Source organism: Condylura cristata, unplaced genomic scaffold (assembly GCF_000260355.1).
Source record: "Condylura cristata isolate star-nosed mole 26May11 unplaced genomic scaffold, ConCri1.0 scaffold00022, whole genome shotgun sequence".
NCBI lineage: Eukaryota > Metazoa > Chordata > Mammalia > Eulipotyphla > Talpidae > Condylura > Condylura cristata.
The window spans coordinates 12,992,644-13,012,407 of NW_004567123.1; the positions used below are offsets into that span (position 1 = coordinate 12,992,644).

A 19,764-nucleotide genomic window follows, 5' to 3' on the forward strand; every position below is an offset into this window, starting at 1 on the left:
TATTCTTAATACTATTGCTGCTATTACTACTCCTTTACAAATATTTCTGTGGTCATAAATTTTAATTCTATTGGGAAAACAGTAGGAGAGAAACTGCTGGAATCATAGAGTAAGTACATATTTAACTTAATAATTATTTATCAAATAATTCTAGCAAAATACACTAAAATAATTGTTTTTTTTGTGTTCCAAATATAAAACTTGAATGCTAAACTTTTTAGACCCTGCATACCAATTTCCTTTCCCTGCCCCACAAAATGCTAACACATTCTAGCCATGTCACAGTGGTTCTAAGGAACAGTCATTTTTTAATATGAAATACTTAACTAGTAAGGAGGAAGTTTCCCTTAAAAGAGCCCCACGTGGATACCAAGGATGAGCAAATCTGGAGGCAATTATTTTCTAAGAGATTTTAAATGAATTGTATGTTCTCATATGAGGTATTAGAGTTGACTTTTCTCTGCATGTTTCCTCCCTACACCAGGTCCCAGGACCCTAGAAGGCACATCCTTAATAGGATAAGGGAAAAAAAAAAACAAAACAAAAACTGAAGTATCACTCAGTATTTCTCTTTTAGGACTGCTCCTAGTGATCAGGAAAGACCTGGCCGTGCAGGAAAGACACCCCTGGTTGACAGAAACATTCTTATGAACCTATTCATTCCACTTTAAGAATAAAGAACAATTAATCATAAAGAGTGTACCTGTAATTCCTTTTAGATCAATATTTTCTGATTCATAAGCACAAGCAAGTCTCTTATAAATATAAATTATTATTATAGGCCTCAGGAGTCTCACAGTCAAATAATCCTTGTCTCAAAACCTTGTGAACGCATGAGCACACATGCACAACCGAACCATCCCAGGTAAGGACATACTAGTCAAGCCACCCTCAGCACACCCAGAGGTGGATCAGAGATATAGAACTGAGCCCCGGGGAAAGGAACAGAACTTAGCAGCATAGATCAGCCCAAACTGCCAAAGCACTGAGGTAAAGAAATGGGTAAATAAATGGTTGTTTTCTAAGTTTCCCATTTTGGGGGTAGTCCCTTCTGCAGCGACTACTACCTGACACATCAATTTGCTAGGAAATTTATTTTCCATTAGCAGCCCATAGAAGCCCTCTTACAATTCAACTGTCCTATTCCAGGTGGTCCTGTGGTCTCAACCACTGTTTGGCTCTCACTTTAGTTTATCTGTGATCTTTATTTATTTATTTTTTAATAATATAATAAATAGTTTATTTTCACATCATTTTGTGCCTTTTTCCATCTGAGTTGTAATCCCCATGGGCTTCCCAATGCCAGTTCACCCATGTGTCATCACCATCCATCTGTGCTCTGCCAGTTATGGGATGAATTGTGTCCCCCAAATTGAAATTGATAGCTTCAATTCCCACTCTCTCCCCCCACCCCATACAACCAGTACCTCACGTTGTGGGTATATTTGGAAATAGGGACTTCAAAGATGTGACTAAATTAGAATGAGGCTCTTAACCTGGACCCGCGTCTAGGAAGAAGCGGAAATTTGGATACACAGACCCCAGTGGCCATGGCTCCACAGAGGAAAGACCATGCCTTCCACTCCTGAGAGGGAAGGAAAGAAGATATAAGAGAAACTGTATCTGACGATAACTTGATCTTGAATGCACGTCCTCCATAACTGTGAGAAAATAAATTTCTGTTGTGTGAACTACCCAGGCTGTGACATTATGTTATGACAGCTCTAACACACTGCCTGTGAAGAAAAATGTATTTCAGTTACCCCAACTTTTCCTCTGATAGACATTATGCTAAGTCCTTGCTTAATTTTCAAAAAAGTCTTAAAACATAAAGAATCTATAATTGTAATAAATAAATGAATACATAGATAAATCAGTCAACAGGTAGACAGGTAGACAGGCAGAAAGATAGAAGTAAGTAAATGAATATCCTTAGGTGTGTTAAAGACAGACAGAAAGACAATCAGACAGATAGATAGAGAGAAGTAAATAAGTAAATAACTTTAATTGTGCTAAAGGTACCAAAGAAAGTAAAACATATAGCCACCACTTTTTGGATAAAAAAAAGTTACCTTCTACACCCTCCTAGATGATACTGGGTCTTTTGCCCTAACCCATTTCTCTAGTAAACCTGGCTGATCTAAGCAGCTCTCCCCCATACAAATACCCATCTGGGTTTTTCACTCAGTACTCTACACTCCCAAGTGTGTAATGCACACACATGATACACACACACATAGCTACTTCTGTTCTATTGAAGGTCAGGCAAAAAAAAGGCTCTGGGTTTTACTCACAGCTTCCCATTGTCAAAGTATGTAGAAGCTAAAGCCTTTTTCGCCTATCCTTGTAGGAACAATCTTTCAGCTTCTATTACACGAGCAGTGGAAATGCTTAAAGAGTAGTTGCTGAAGATTCGCAAATAAGAGTTATTTTCAAAAGGAAAATCCCACATACTCCAATTATGCTCACAGGGATGGGCCAGAGGTCCAATATGCTGGAGACAAATGTGACTCATTTCAGCAACTTATCCCGGCAAAACCACCTGCTTCCCTTCTCGCACTATCGCCTCACCTTCTGACCTCTTCTCGATTTGGATGCTTGTGTCACAACTTTCTTTTATATAAGAGGGCTCATAAACAAAACTGTTTAGATAATTGAATGATGAATACAGAAAACATATGCATAAAGCAGAGAAAAGTATTGCATTATCCCAGCGAACAGCAAAGCTGTACATTTGCTTTTTTTCTAAAATGTTTTTGGAATATGGTCCCTAATTGGGGACAACCATAGTGTCAGTGAAGGTGTCAAACAAAATTGAAACTTACACACTGCTAGTGGGAATGAAAATAGTGCAGTTACTGTGAATGGAATTCTAATAAGCAGCTTTAACCTATATACACTAGCTTTTCATCATGCAGATTTCTCATCAAGGTTCCTAGGCAGTAACCCACAGTATTTGGGTTCTAATGCATCTATGAAAACCACCCATGTAATATCTGGTGACTCCCCCTATTGCTGCTTTTTCCTGGGGCATAATACCACACTTTAAGAATCATTAAGGGACAATAATTTTAAGTTTTTAAGAAAGCAAAAGGAGGTGGTGGCTTGAGTAGCCAAAATAATACTGGAAAAGAAAAGTTGGAATACTCATATTTCCTGGTTCTTTATTATAGAGACACAGTAATCAAAACTGTGGGTGTGGTGCTGGCATAAGGATTTAGAACAGTAGCATAAAATTGAAAGTCAACAATTAAGCCCATATACCACAGCCGATTAGTTACTGACAAGGAAAGAGTTGTCCCTCTAATAAATGGTGGTAAGATAATAAAAGAGTGAGGAAAGAGTTGTCGCTCTAATAAATGGTGGTAAGATAATAAAAGAGTGAAGGTGGACCCTTCTCTCATAACATATTCAAAAGTTAGCTCATATTCAAAAGTTAGATGGTCATGATAAGTATAAGAGATAAAACCAGAAAACTCTCAGGAAAAAAAAAAGGTATATCTTCATAACCTTGGGTTGGCAAGATTTCTTAAATATGACAATGAATGCAAGAGCATCCATAAAAAATAGGTGTTACACTTCATCAAAATTAAAACTTTTGTGCTTTAAAAGACATTGTCTAGCAAGTGGAAAAACACCCAACACAAATGATCTGCATATCACATATCTGAGAAATACCAAGTATCCAGAATATATCAATGTCTTTAAGTTTTAACAAATGAAAGGCAAGCAACTGACTTTAAAAATGGGTAAATGACTTGAATAGCCATATTTTTTACAAAGATAGACAAATGTCTATTAAGTATCATGAAAGAGTGGTCAAAGTTATGAGTCATCAGAACATGCACAAAATTGGAATCCACATGCACTAGCCTGGCTATGATTTTCAAAAAGGACAATGATGGTGTCAGTGAAGGTGTCAAAAAATTGAAACTTACACACTGCTAGTGGGAATGAAATAGTGCAATTACTGTGAAAAACAGTGTATCATTCCACAAAAAGTTAAACATAGAATTACTCTACGATCTAGGCAATAATTATTCTACGATCTAGGCAATTCACTCACAGGTACAGATTGAAAACAAGGAGTTACATTAGAGGTACATGGACATTCATGACAGAGCTATTCACAAGGGCTAAAAGATGGAATAGCTCAGAACCCTTTGATGAATGAATACATAAGCTGAATGGTGGTATATTCATACAGTGGGCATTATTATTCAACTATGATGAGAAATGGAGTGCTGAAACAAATTATAATATGAATGAATCTTAAAAACATTATGTCTAGTGAAAGAAGCCAGACTCAAAAGTTCATAAAATATATTATACGAAATATCCAAAATAGGTAAATCCATAGAGACAGAAAGCATATTGCCAGTTTTCAGGCTCTGAGACGAGGAAAGTGGGGAGCAACTACGTAATGGGCCATTTTGGGTAAGGAAACTAATTCGGAACTAGATAGATGTAGTTGCACAAGACCGTGAATGTGCTAAATGACACTGAATTGATCACATAAAACGGTTGATTTTGGTCATGTGAATTTCACTTCAATATTATTTATTTATGCATACAGAACTGGGGTATAGGCCAGAGGTGTGGGGACAGTGAGAGGCTTCACCAGAGACAGAGTGGGACCAGAAAAGGCAGATCATCGAAATACACTGCTGAGGGGAGCAGGGGACGCGTCAGGAGAGGTCTGCCATGGCATGAAGGGCACCTCTGCCATGTGGGGCATCTCCAGGGCTGGGAATGGAACTTGCACGGAAGCAGCTGTGGCTGGCTCGCAGAGCTGCTCTTTAACCCACTGCGCCACCAGGAAGGGTCACATCCATTTTGTTTGTTTGTTTGTTTGTTTAAAGCAGAAAGAGCAAAGAGTAAGAGAACAAAGCAGCCCAAGTCTTAAGGATGTAGCAGCTCCCGGGCACAGCAGAAATGAGTGGCAGGGGCGGCACTGGTGCTGATGAATGTGGATGGAGGGAAGAAGTGAAAATAGTGTGAACACATGAAAAGGAGGTGGGTCATCCGAACAGAAGGGTGGCAGTCTAGAATTCACAGAAATGTCACTTTGTGAAGTCCCAGAGCAGAGTGCCATTCCGTAGGAGAAGGCCCATGCAGTGGGTAAGTGGGAGCCTGGGCTCTTAATCCTGAGGAGGCATGTTATTTCTCTACATTTTTACAAAAGAAAGAGAAGGCTACAAAGGAGAGCTACTAGAAATCGTTCTGAGCCTAGTGAACAGCTCTTTCCTCATGGGAAAGGAAAATGGAAATTAAGACACCGAGTACTTACAAGACAGTCCCTCCTTGTAAATTCTTCCTCCAAACCATGACATAGGGGATATTGTGCTTATTTTACTGATGGGGAAAAAGAAACCAAGGTTCAGGCTTCAGTCCTCATGTTCTTCCTACAACACCGTAAAATATCCAGCCAGGGGTGGAAATTATAAAGGTCACTGGCACCTCATCCACTTTTCCATTAAACTTCTAATAGCTGGAGGGAAGTGGGTTTGATGTCTGTTTTTCTATTAGCTCATTAGTGGCCTTTAACATATATCTCCAATGAGAAAATGAATGGCTTCTCTCCAAATTCTAGACCATTGTATTATTGAGGTGTATAAAAAATTCTACCCATGTGTCAGTTTCTTGCTGCCTATCTTTGATAAGAGGAGTCTTCTCACAGCTACTTCAATGTTCACTGTAAGATCATGAGTCCTCCAGGGCCTCCCTGGTGATACAGGGGCTAAAGTCTCAGCACTATCAAGCTATTGCCAGGCACTGCGGCATGGTTCGATCTCCAGCCAGGGAGTTAGATGACACAGCAGACCTCTCTGATCTTGGTTTCTGCTCCCCTCAGCACTTTATCAGTGGATCTGCCTGTTCTACTCCCCACTCAGTCTCTGGTGAAGCCCCACACCTCTGGCCTGTACCCCATCTTATATGCATGAATTAAAAAAAAAAAAAAAAGAACAGAAGTCCTCCAGACAATACGGAAGGGTCAGGAGATCATATCAGCACTTTTGTCAGCAGAACCAATGGAGGCCTCCTCAAACTGCTCTCTTCCTATTTTGTGACACTTGATTCCCCCAATGGGCCACAAAATATGGCCAGGAATAAAGTAGCTGATCTGAGAGGTGGTTAGAGCCCAAGGTCACTGGCTGACTTCTCTCCTGGGAAGTTTTATTTTAGTCCTCAGGCCTCAAAGCCATCTTTGCTCCCCTGAAGACAGCAAAGAAACAGGTTGCTTTTTTTTTTATAATTTTTAAAAACGTAGGTAAGGTCTTTCAAATGCAACAATTTCCAAAAAGTTTACCTTATACTGAAAAATCATAAAGTTAAAAAGGACCAGGGAACTGGATTTTATTTATTTTTTCCTCCCTCTTAAGACACAGAACGAACAAAGCAAACAATTTTACTGCAGGGGTTGCGGGGTGAATCCATATTTCCAATCCAGATGCCCAATTCAAAATCAGAGGAGGCAAGATATTCTGCCTTTAGAATAAGACATTCTTGCTGTCACGACCACAAGGTCCCTCAGGAAATGACTCACAAAAGCGATTTTAATATCATGCTGACTTCAACAGTAGCACATGTGAATTTCACAAGCAACATGTGAAAAGCTCAGCTGAACAAACTAAAATAAAAGAATGAAAGTCAAAAGTTTCTATGCTAGACTTTTAGGTTGTTTCTAATTTCTGCAGATCTTTTGGGAAACAAGTTAGAACAAATAATAGTGTCAATGCAAACTTAAGGTTGCACTGAAACTTTTCAAAATGAAAAAGAGGGTATGCTTTAAGCATTTGCTAGAGAACACTGCCATTTCCCCACCCCCACCACCACCTCACGGTCCCATCCCATCCACTATAATTTTATGGTCAACGCTTTTCTTCTCTAACATCTTTTCTTACAGTGAACAACCACATTCCCTTTATCCAGCCCTCTTATCCATCCATCTGATGAATCTTATTTAAAATGTATTTCACAGCATAGAAGTTGCAGAATTCAATTTACTTCACCTCTGAATTCTTACATAGCTGGCATTTTAATCTTTGCCAGTTGAAAGCTATGACTTTGCAAGTAAAACAAGGGAAAGGGAAGCAAATAAAAGACCTTTATGCATTTAGTTTCAGGGTCAAAGTTTAGGTAAAGATGAGATTCTGGCAAAGGATGAATATTTTTCTATGAAAACCAGGAAGAACAGGATTTGACAGAATGCTAACCTTACCAAATTTTAGGAACATTCTCTTTATAAAGTCATGGTGTTGTTCCCTTATCCACCCTCTCCTCCTAACCACTTTGTGGGCAGTGATGGAGGTGGGAGGTGGGCAGATGGACCCAGTTGGTCATGAAGGCCAAGAAATAGATCAAAACAGAGTCATTTCCCTGAAATGCAAAAATTCTACAGACGATCAATGTGGAGAATGGCTTCCGAAGAAGACATCCCCACTCAGAGGAGTGAAAAGTTAGAAGATTATTTTTTATTTTTAGTATTTCTTTCTTCCTTTTATTTATTTATTTTTATATATCTATTTACATCATTATTCATTTTACAATAACGTTTACTTCCCCCTCACCCCCATCACCACCATAGCTCTCCACCTTCCTCCCTCCTTCTTTGTCTCTCTCTTCTGTAGGATCTCTCTGGTTTATAATTGTCTGTTCTTTCTCTCTTGGTTTTTGTTCTTTTGACTCTGAATTCTCAATTCCCGCACTAATCCGGAAAGGGAGCAGAATACTGGAGATTGGGGATGCTTCTAATAATAAAGACAAAGTGAAGATAAGCCCATGTGGGCAGACCAGCCACGCTGGGGCTCTCTGCTGTGAAGCCGTGCACATCTGTCCCCCAGCAGCAAACACATAAGGAAATTCTGAGGTTACATGAAGAGATGCTGAGCCCAGCTCCCACCTGTTGCCCTTTCAGCTACAGCTGCCATCTGAACGCAACTGCATGAGATACCCCGGTTGAGTCCTTCCCAAACCCCTGATCCACAGAAAAAGTGAGACACACAATGTGATTGCTGGTGCTTTAAGCCACCAAACTTTGGAGTGACCTTTAAAAACAACAAATAAACCTCAGCATATACATTGAAAAATTCTGCAAACTCCAAATCTTTATATTTGGTATCAATCTAACCACTAATTTCCTCTTTTTTTTTTTTTTAATTTAGCCCTCCAGCCTCATCAATACCCATGCACATACCCACACATTTTCTTACAAACACACATTTATACTTGTAATTTACCTCATTGCCAGAAACACCCTCCTGTTCTCCTTCAAGTGTTCCAGATTCACCTCTTCATTCAAAACTCATTTGCTTCCCAAAAGTGACTCTGTACTCCTAAAGGTTAGCAGTAACAAATTAGCTGCCCAACACAATCATTTGATCATAATTATGCTTGCAGAGAATTAAGTCTGAAATGGAATTAGCAATGGCTCATCCTAAGATATCAACTCATTTTCTTTTCAACAATAGAGTTATGTCATGCCATTTACTAGGATAACCAAGCTGAGAGATTCTGGAGTGTTGACAAAAAGTCTTATCTCAATGGAAGTAAGTCTTTTCTAGAGCTTTTATTTTACATTTCTGAGTTCCACTGCCTAATACCATAGGACTAACCAAATGGGGATTCTGAATAATTGAAAGATGACTAACCTGGATTGAGAATTGTTTCACATGTAAGATCTATATCAAATGGAAAAATATGTAAGTTTCATTAATAATATATTAACTGTATGTTGAAATGCTAAATAATCTGATATGCTGGGCTAAATAAATTATTAAATTATACCTTGGGGATGCTCCCTGGTGGTGCAATGGGTTACAAGTGCAGCACTACGAGCTAGCTGCAGCTGCTTCAGAACAAGTTCAATCCTTGGTGACCCAAATAGCGCAGCAGACCTCTCCTGTCTCACCCACTGCTCCCCTCAGCAGTGAACTTCGTCAATCTGCCTGTTCTGTCCCCTACTCTGTCTCTGGTGAGTCCTCTCACCAACCTGCACCTCTGGCCTGTACCCCAGTTCTGTATGCATAAATAAGTAAATCTTTCAATCTATCTATCTATCTATCTATCTATCTATCTATCTATCTATCTATCTATCTATCTATCTATCTATCTATCTATCTATCTTGGATATTCCAATTTCCTGCTTATACTACTATAACATTTTTTTTTTTTTACTTTTTTAGTTAGGCCCCCAGAAAATTTAAAGTTGCTTATGCTGTTCACATGGTGTTTCTATCATGTATTTCCCTAAAGGCTTGTGAAAAGAAAATACCATAAAGAAAAAGGCGAAATATTAGGAAATAAAAATTAAAAGGATAGTTTGGATATGAAAATGAAAAATAAAAAATATGTTTGCTTAGAAATGCTTCTGATAAGAATAACTGCCAATCATACAATCATAAAATATCCTTGTCTCTTTTTCCAGGGCACTGAAATCATTATCCATGATGATGTTCATCTAAGGAAAGCTTTGATATTTCAGATTTTATTTTCTTAACTTTAATATATGTAGAAATAATACTCACTGAAAATTACCTAAGTGTCTCTCAACACAGCAATCACTTTAGAACTTAGCTATTTGAAGCAGTAACTTATCACATTCTCAAGGGAAGAAAATGAATTTATACAGCTTTGAAAGTGCTTAACTCACATCAGAAAATGGCCTTAGGGATGAAAACTATGTCTGCAAGAGTGAGGAAACCAGTGAGAGAGCATGCATCTAGATAGAATAGACACTCCAATCACCCTGATTCCATTGGGTCCCTTTCAACTGTCCTGTGGCCCATCTTCAAACTGTTGCCTGCTTTGCTTCTAAGAGATAGCACTTGCCAATTCCACCTATAGCTGCAAAGAGCCATTGTGCTCCCAAGTTTATAGCCCCCTCGTGGCAGCCCAGTCAATGGCAAAGGCAGGAATGAATGGGGAAGCCAAGATCCCCTGCCAAGAGCTCAAGGTACTGGCTTTCAGGAGAAACTATGCTTGAGAAAGGGATCTGACTGAAGTATGCAGATTGCTCAAATCATCTCCTTGACTTGTTTCTTCCCTTACTTTTTCTTCACCAATTCACTAGTTTCTCCTGAGAATACTGCCTCCATGAAATGCCCATAAAGAAATAATCATCACAGGAAGGCTTCTGGGGAGCTCAAACTAGACCCTTGTCATGCATGAAAGGCTCTAAGAATTATGAGAACCAATTCTTGTCATTGTACCATAGAGGAAACATTCTGTAGCAATGACATCAAGCACAGTTTCAAGTAACGACATCAAGCACAGTTTAAATAAGCAAGAAGTATCTTTTTTTTCCTAAAGAACACTCAAGTGGCCCTAGAATACAGGTCACAGAGAATGAGAAAAGATGCCAACAGCTGGCATGGCATATCTGTCTTCTGGTAGGAGAGAAGTCAGGACAGGCAAAGCTCCAAAGTAGAGGTAAAAGAAAAAACAAATCAACATTAATTTTGGTGGAACTTCAAGCCTGCCACTAAAATCATAAACTCTTCACCCAATTGATATTTCATTAAAAAAAATAAAGTCATTCAAAATATAATAAAGTACCCCTAACAAATTAGGTTGGTTTTTTTTTTCCCCCCTCAAAAGAATAGCATATTTCTAAACTGAAACATTACAGGGAAGAAAGTATCAATGGTTGTTTCATTTCTTTTCATGGAACTTGAAGATAGTCTTTGGTTAAATCAGACTAATAAATTCCTCTTTACCAATGGTAATTCCAAAACTTGAAATACAAGTTGAGGATAATACATCCCCAAACAGTCATTTTGTTCTCTATGTATTTGCTATTGTAGGAAGGAGTTACTGCCTAACACTAACAAGAAGCTAAGTTGAATATGACATAAATAAGCAAGATCTAAAGGATACCTTATGCCATTATAGGATTTAAAATGTATTCTGAATGTCTACTGTGGATATAATAGGTCTCTTTAAAAAAAAAAAAAGATTGATTTCTTTACGCATACAGAACTGGGGTACAGGCCAGAGATACAGGTACAGTGAGAGACTTCACCAGACACAGAGTAGGGACTAGAACAGGCAGACTGACAAAGTACACTGCTGAGGGGAGCAGTGAGCAAGACAGGAGAGTTCTGCTGCACCGCGTGGGTCATCTCGGGGCCGGGGATGGAACTAGCACTGACGTGGCTGTCACTGGCTTGTACTGCTGCACTTTAACCCAATGGCCCACCAGGAAGGTCCCATAAAAGGTCTCTTAATAAAGCATTTGTGATGCTCACATTGGGCAACAGCAGACATTGAAAACAAAACCCCATTCCAAAGTCTAGGTGTTTCCAATTTTGAATTTGGGAAGATATTAAAAATAATTAGATTTGGCCCTCCCTGGTGGCGCAGCGGGTTAAAGCACAGCACGGGGAAGCTAAAGCCACTTCCGCATGAGTTCGATTCCCACCTGCCCCGGAGGTGACCACATGGCGCGGCAGACCTCTCCTGACCCGCCCGCTGCTCCCCTCAGCAGTGTACTTCATCATTCTGCCTGTTCTGTTGCCCACTCTGTCTCTGGTGAAGCCTCTCGCCACCCCTGAGCCTCTGGCCTGTACCCCAGTTCTGTATGCATAAATAAATAAATCTTTAAAAAAATAATAATCAGATTTCAGTTAAATGTGTAAAATAAAACTCACAATATAAGAAACCCAATAATTGAGTGTAATTAGAATAAATGCTTTACTTTTAGGAAAGGAAGGAGAGAAATCTAGAATTATTTCTCACTTTGGGAAGAGGGCAAAACAAATGCCAGGATATCAGTCAAAAACCTGGTAAATCCTATTAGTTTTGGGGGTAGAAGAGGAGTGAGCCCTCATACCAGGGAAGCTGTCCCAGAGCCAACATGATCCACCAAAGTTGCTATCTGAAATTAAATGCACAGTACTCATACCAATTAATATAGAGAAATTTCTTCTTAGAACTTAATATATCTAAAAACAACATCTAAATTCTGATTTTAGTTTAGCAATTTTTTTCACACTCTTGAATCAAGTGTTTATTTTCATTAAGCACATAATATTTCATAAGAACCACTTATAACATAGTTGATGAAAAATGAACTATAAAGAACATCATAACAATTATGCATAGTAGAGAATCCAGAGAAAATATAACAAAGAAAAAATGTAATAAAGCCCCTACAGAATTATTAAGCACTCCATATACCCAAACTCTAGTTTGCCTGCTCCAATATGGTTTATGAGTCATTCTTTGGGAGCAGTAAAAACTTTGCACTTGCTAAAAATAGATGGGGCATGCAATAATAAGTCTACTTTTTTGATATTCATGTGTCATCATAAAACAGTGATCACTTGGAAGTGTAGGTTGAAAAGTTCTTTCCTCCCTTCACAGAAAAGCAGAGGAAAATCAGCTACAGGCCTTGCCAAAGGATAATGCAGAGTCTGACCTGACATGCAACACAATGAAGAAAATGACAGTGACTTTAAATGCCTAGAAGCTGGTGCTCTGTGAGCATTAGCAATAAAGTTGTTGGCTGTCTTTTGCATGTATGATCATTACAAATGACCTCTTTTCCTTTGAATTAAGAAATGACACATAGACCAAATTTTTACTTATAACAATAAGAAGACAGCAACTTGATTAAAGATTTAAAAAGAACAACCTCCTATTCACTAGGATTCTTACTCTAGAAGAAAGCATGGGCAAATTACAGTGTATAAGTAAGAGTCCTTCCTGGTGAAGCAGCGGTTAACGCACAGCACTATGAAGCTGTCCTCAGTCATTGCAGCATGACTTCCATCCCTGGCCAGGGGGGTGACCCACATGGCACAGCAGACCTCTTCTGCCTTGCCTACTGCTCCCCTCAGTGGTATAGGTCGGTCAATCTGCCTTTTCTGCTCCCCACTCGTCTCTGTTCCATTCTCCTCCCTCGCTCCCCACACCTCTGGCCTGTACCCCAGCTCTTGTATGCATAACTAAATAAATCTTTAAAAAATAGTTCTGATTCCTATTTCAGTTTCTCCTTAAAGGTTTATAAAATGGAACTTTGGTGCAGCACAGGAAGAAATTATTTACATTCTCTCTGTAGGTAGTTTCCACAAAATAGAAGGTAGAATCCAGCTGACAATAAACAAATTTGTGATTTTTCACATCTGTGAGAATCCTGTAAGCTAAGAGGGTTAAAAACAAGTTATATGCCTTTCTCCTCAGAAAGAACTGCAGAGAACAATAACTCAAATAATATCTGATACGTACTAAAGGCAGGCACTATCACAAGTGGCAAATAGAAAATCTTGCAAAAGGTGAAAAGCCCAAAGTTCATGGAATGAATAAATTCAAACCTAGAAAATGCCAAGAGACTAGAGCTTAGCTGATCAAGGAAAAGGTCTCTGAGTCTATTTTGAGAGATATTTCAGATGGAAAATCAGTGTGAATAAAGGAAATATTTCATCACCCAAAAGCTCTAGAACGGCACAACCAGCAACTCTTTACCACATCATTCCAAGTACTCACCAGGCAGCCCTGGGCCCAAAGTGAGGGACGTCCACTCAGTGAAAGTCAGCGTCGTCCCTGTGAAAGAGCACAGAATGGAGAAAAATCAATGCAAAGCACTTACATAATCCTCATAGAAAGAAACAGCTCTCTGCACTTCAAAATCCTAATCTATAATTTAAAAAAATCAGAAAATGCATTAATAAATTATTGGCATTAGTTTCTAAATGGGTGTGAGATTCAGCCGTCAAATAAAAAAATAACACTGCTGCACCTAGCCTACAGGTTTTATATCTATACCCTCTCTATTAAGCTGCCGATGCACTGTCTAACCTCTTAAGGCATCAAAACAAACAGCAATTGGAAAGCAAAGCTACCTAAAATTTTCTAGAATACAATGATCTTTCTCTGATTAATAGTAAAATATCATTCAATGAAGCTTGTCAGAAACCTTTCAAAGAAGAGCAGCACTAAACAGAAAAGATTCACCACAGATTTGTATCTATCTATGGAAACAACCACTAGTTTGATTTGTGTTTTTGTATTGTCTTTGGTAAGAGGAAGCCTACTTACACCTGGGAAGAAGGTAAAGGCAAGGCGTTAGTATTTTTGAGACATGCAAAGAAGATGTCTGCAAAATTTGGGACTTTGTGAACATCTTCAGCTACAAACAGAACTGTCTAGACTAAGGTCGCAAGTAGGATAACATTCACACAATGCTAGACGAGGCCATCAAAAGGAAAGAAACATGGCCCTCCCTCATCCTGGTGGCACAACAGGTTGAAGTACAGCACTATGAAGCTAGCCACAGCTGCTTCAACACGAGTTCGAACCCTGGCCAGGCCAGGGAGCTGACCCACATGGTGCAGCAGACCTCTCCTGTCTCACCCCTTGGATCCCTCAGCAGTGTATCTTGTCAATCTGTCTGTTCTGCTCCCCAGTCTGTCTCCGGTAATCGTTTCACTGGCCCTGTACCTCTGGCCTGTACCCCAGCACCCCAGCTCTGTATGAATAAATAAATATTATTTTTTAAAAAATAAGGAAAGAAACAGACCTGCATCTATATGGACAGTCACAGAAAAAAAAATCTTGCCTTATTTATTTTTAAGAGCTTAAGTGGTGAAATAATATGCATAATACCCTTTTGTTAAAACAGATCTCACTCATTCATGGTGAACACACAGATCAGAGCACTATTGTGCATGCAGAACTAATATGGAGTGATAATAAGACACTCTTTAGTGTAACTGCCCATGGAGACGAGGCCTGGGAGGGAAGTAAAAGAGGGACATCTGAAGTATTTACTATGAAATATTTTGCATTTGTAATTAAAAAAAGAATCTAATTTATCTCATCCTTTGTACAGAAAAACACTCCTTATTAAATGCTTAAAATTGAAGAATATACAACATCATACATTCACTTTACTTAATTAGTGAATATTTACTCTGAACCAGGCACTAAGCATAGATTGCGTCATCACCCTTAGTACATATAACACCTCTGTAACTTATATCCTGTGATTATTTCTGTCTTATAGAAGAGAAAACTGCGAAGCGAGGTGACTATGTGCTGCCATTAAAACCCAGGCAGCACATGTTTAGCCTCTGTGCTGCTTCCTCCTCCCTGGCACTTACCCTATTTTTCATATTATTTATATCAATAATGATGTGTCAATGTGACATGTAAATTCCATGATGACAGGAATTATTTGTGTATTGAAAATTATGTACTTCCCTAGAAGCTAGCATAGTCCCTAGCACAAAGCAGGTGTTCAATAAATCTTTGTTGAATGGATGAGTAATTAAATGGCCTGGGAAGTTAAACTGTATTATTTCTCGTGGGGCTGTGAAACAAGTTGAGCTCCAAAAAATCCCAGTGATTAATAACCTTGCCATACCACGCTACTCATTTTGAGAACCCTCATTGCCCAAGTCTCTTTGTAACTAAATACTTCAAGACTGGACACAAGTCTCTCTTTCCTTCTCTCATTCCCTAGTGGCTATTCAGCATAAAACTGATGCATTATTCCATGAACCATTCTCGTTCACCATATGGCTAGGACATTGCAACATTTGGGAAAGTCAATGTTGGAATTAACTGAAAAAGAAATGAAGAGTATAAACAGTGTGTCATGAGCTATTTAGCGACTGGCATATGGTAGGCAAACTTCTAAAAGTACTTGAGTATTGAGTCACATGTGAATCAAAGCCTCAACCTACCAACCTTTCCACTATAATGTTATTTTAGGTGTTTAAGGGTAAACAGGAGCTCTCTGCAAAGGAAAGATTGTGTGGGCAAGTGTGTTATTGATTACTGTGAATTTATGTTTATGCTTACAAAAAGATCTTTTTATAAAGGAAAATATCTTTTTAAAACATAGAAGGAAACCTAATAGACAAAATTCCCCAATCCCAAATACTGTTATTGCTGATGTAAACAAAAAACTGTTTTGTTTTGTTTTTTTTAATTCACTGAGGGTACCAAGACTATTGGATGGGGAAGACAGTCTAGTCAACAAATAGTAACAAGACAATTGGCTGCTGATATCCAAAAGAATGAAGGTGAACTCTTACCTCACACCATGCACAGAAAATTAGCTCCTAGTGGATGACAGGTATAAAATGAGAGTTAAAACTATAAAGTTTTTGGAGTAAATATAATACAGGAGCAAATCTTTGTGGGAACTGACTGCTTAAGGGTGCAGGATTTCTCTTTAAGTGTGCAGGCTTTAAATTGTGATGGTTGCAAAATTACATGAATATACTAAAAATCATGGAATCGCATGTGGTGTGTGAATTCATGACAAATAAATTATATTTCATTAAAGTGATTAAGAAAGAAGGCTGCATTTCAGTGAGTTTGCCAGTCTATCAAAATGACAAAACACTTATTCACACTCTTCTTTCAAAATGACAAAACACTTAGTCACACTCTTCAAGGAAACACAGTAAGTGGTGAATATTTACATTTTTTAAAGACTTACTATTGTAATTCTCCCTGGGATTCCTTGTGATGGGAAACACAGTTATATTTTACCCTCATTAAGGAAGAGTACATACATGAGACTGCTCCAAATCAAAACAAAGCACCACCTAACTGCAAACCTCCACTAAAAACAAAGGCCACTGTGCTTGAGATAAAATCTATTTCAAAGCACTAGGAGCTTCAGCCAAAGGTGAAGTTTCATTCTTCAGTGGAGAAAACCTACATGCCATATTTTGTTACTCTAGATACTGAGGACTAAAGGACTAGCGGTCAATGTCCTCCACAAGATATTCAATATTAAGATTTTGATTTTAAGTGAATAATAACTGGACAAAGACTCAGTTCCAACAGAGATCATTTCACTCTGATCTGTTACTGATCATGGAAATTATTGTTTTGCAAATGAACAGAATGTTGGAAGACAGTTCTGTTGGGGCCCTCCCTGGTGGTGCAGCAGGTTAAAGCACAGCACTAACAAGCTAAAGCCACTTCAGCATGAGTTTGATCCCTGCCCCCAAGTGATCCACTTGGCACAGCAGACCTCTCCTGACTCGCCCGCTGGTCCCTCAGCAGTGTACTTTGTCAATCAGCCTGTTCTGCTCCCCACTCTGTTTCTGGTTAATCCTCTCATCACCCCTGCACCTCTGGCCTATACTCAAGTTCTGTATGCATAAATAAATACATCTTAAAAAAAAAAAAGGAAGACAGTTATGTTGGTGAATTTGTGCAGCATAACAAACCACTTCCAGCTATTGTGGTTTAAATCAATAACCATTTATTTGGGTTCTCAGGGGAGTTTCAAGTTTGCCAGGACAGCAAGAGGGTGGTCCCAATGCACCAGCACTTTCAAACCCTCTGCTGTGTCTCATTTGCTAACATCACATTGAGCAAAGCAAGTCACATGGTGAAGCACAGATTCAAAAACTGGAGACACTGTTCCACCTCTTGATGCAACACTGCCCAATACCAGGGCCTGGATGCAGGATGGGGACGATTTTGTAGCCATTGTATAACCTACTATAGCATTGCTTTTGCTGTTTATTATTAATGGTGCAGTTTACATGTTAAATATGACAGTACGTGGAGAGACAATATACAGTCTATGTACATGAACACTTTATATATTTTATACTATATACATGAGCTTTATATATATATATATATATACTATTTATTTTAAAAATGTCATTTTTCTATGGTGCCTAAGTATATGATTATAAATATAATTATCTGTGGCTACTTACCATGTTACCAAATAGGCTTAGTTATCTATCATTTATTTTATTTTTGAGCAAACATAAAAGACAAGTAATACTTTCAGATGAAAGACAGTATTTTATGGATTTTATGGCCAAATCCATAAAAGTGGTTCATGAATATCCTTTTATTATATATAAAACTCAGCTGGGTCAGTTGATGGTGTTTCTCAAGCTATACAATGCATATAAATGACCAAGCTATGTGGCTTAAAGTGCAGATTCTATTTGAAATAGATCTGAAGTAGGGCCTGAGACAACAATGCCACAGTTTTGTTGTTGTTTATTTTGTTTAAAGATTTATTTTTATGTAATCATGCATAGAAGAACTGGTGTCTAGGCCAGAAGTGCAGGGGTGAGAGGATTCACCAGAGACAAGATTGGGGAGCAAAACAGGTGGGTCTACTGAGATACACTGCTGAGGGGAGCACTAGTGAGACAGGGGAGGTCTGCTGTACCATGTGGCTTAGCTCTCTGGCTGGGGATCGAACTCAGGCCACAGTGGTTGGTGATAGCTGGGGAAGTCCTGGTGCCACAGTTTTAACAAGCTCTCTGAAGCTGGTGCTGATGCTGCTGGTTGCAGAGGGCACCCTGAGTAGCAAGTACACAGAAGGACAGGAGCCCAGCCAGCAGAGAGAGCTGGACATCTGTTCACAGCTCTGTGGTCTCCAGCAGCTGGCTTCACCCTCTGCAATCATCTACTCATTTGTGAAATGCTGGCGATGTTGGGGCTGATCTCAAAAGCCTGGGTCAAGGTGAAATGAGAGGAGAAAAGCAAGGCACCCAGGGCAGGAGCAGTTAGATGGACTTTATCCCCCTTGATCTCTCTCAAACCACACTGTATTCGCTCAGAGGGGACCATGTCATGACATTAAAACAAATAGGATCTTAGAAACAGGTTTCGCCAATGCAACCACATTTGAATTTTTCACACAGGGTATGACAATGTGTATTTCTGCTCAGAACCACTCAATAAATATTTATGGAGCATCCACTGGGTGTCAGACACTGGTCTCAGCTCTGTGACTATGAGGTGAACAAAGCAAACTGAAGTCCAGGTTCTCTTAGATTCCACACTCTCCATTCTCCCAGTCTCTGTCGTTGCTAACATATACTCACTCCCTAAGTTTGTAGCAGAGAGGCAACCAAGGCCTGATCTGGCCATAATCATGTTTTGCAGGTCCCATATCGAGCTCTTAAAATGGGAGATTTTTATATAAATGTCCAGACCCCCTGCCTCTCTTCGCAGTCTGGAAGATTTAGCAACATGGACCTACAGTACTTAAACACAGACAAGAGACAGCTGTCCTCCTGAGAGAAGGTGCCTTCTCTCCCATCCCCCACAGTCCCCACCTCCACCCAGACACCCCCTCACCTAAGTTCTTCTGCCCCCCACAATCCCCCAATGAGTTAGTAAACCCTTAAGTTAAAAGCATAGTCAGCAATATTTATAAACTTGGAAGGAAGGGGATTTCACCTTCCGATTTTATGTATTGTTTCTTTACCATCATGCAATAAATGTCAGGCAAGAGAGCAATTTAGCCATTTCTTTGCCTCTCTCTGAGCCTAAAACTGCCAGTTTGTGAAATGTCCTAAGCTCTATCCAGACGTTATAGCTCCTGTGTCTGTCACTTACAGTGGCTAAGCACCTCTAACATGGACAACTGGGGCTTTTAACAGGTGCTAATTGTGAGTTATTTTATGGATGATATTATTTTTTTATCATTTTAAATAATGGTGATGACTATGCAATTATCCACCCACCTTCTTATAGCTGGTTTCCAACCCACACTGGTTTTCTACAGCTGCAAAACAAACTGCCACAAACTCAATAATTTAACACAATGTACACTTACTAGCTTACAGGGCTGTAGGTCAGACTCTGGGCACGGTTGCTGGTTCTCTGGCCAGTGTCTGACAAGGCTCAAATTAAGGTGTCTGCTGTGATTCCTTCATTTCTGAAGGCTCTGAGTAATAAATAATTGCTTACACACTCAGGCAGACTGGTGGCCAATTTCCCCTCCTTTCATTGGCAGGAGTGAGGAACCATATA

General features: G+C 39.2%; 1 protein-coding gene across 1 annotated transcript in view; it reads right to left on the bottom strand.

The window, feature by feature from the left end:
* Positions 1-19,764, bottom strand: part of PLCB4 (phospholipase C, beta 4) — a 322,936-nt gene that overhangs the window by 199,588 nt on the left and 103,584 nt on the right. The window contains exon 2 of the mRNA XM_004687176.2: positions 13,489-13,545. The gene's annotated coding sequence lies outside the window, so the exon portion shown is untranslated. The remainder of the gene's footprint in view (positions 1-13,488; positions 13,546-19,764) is intronic.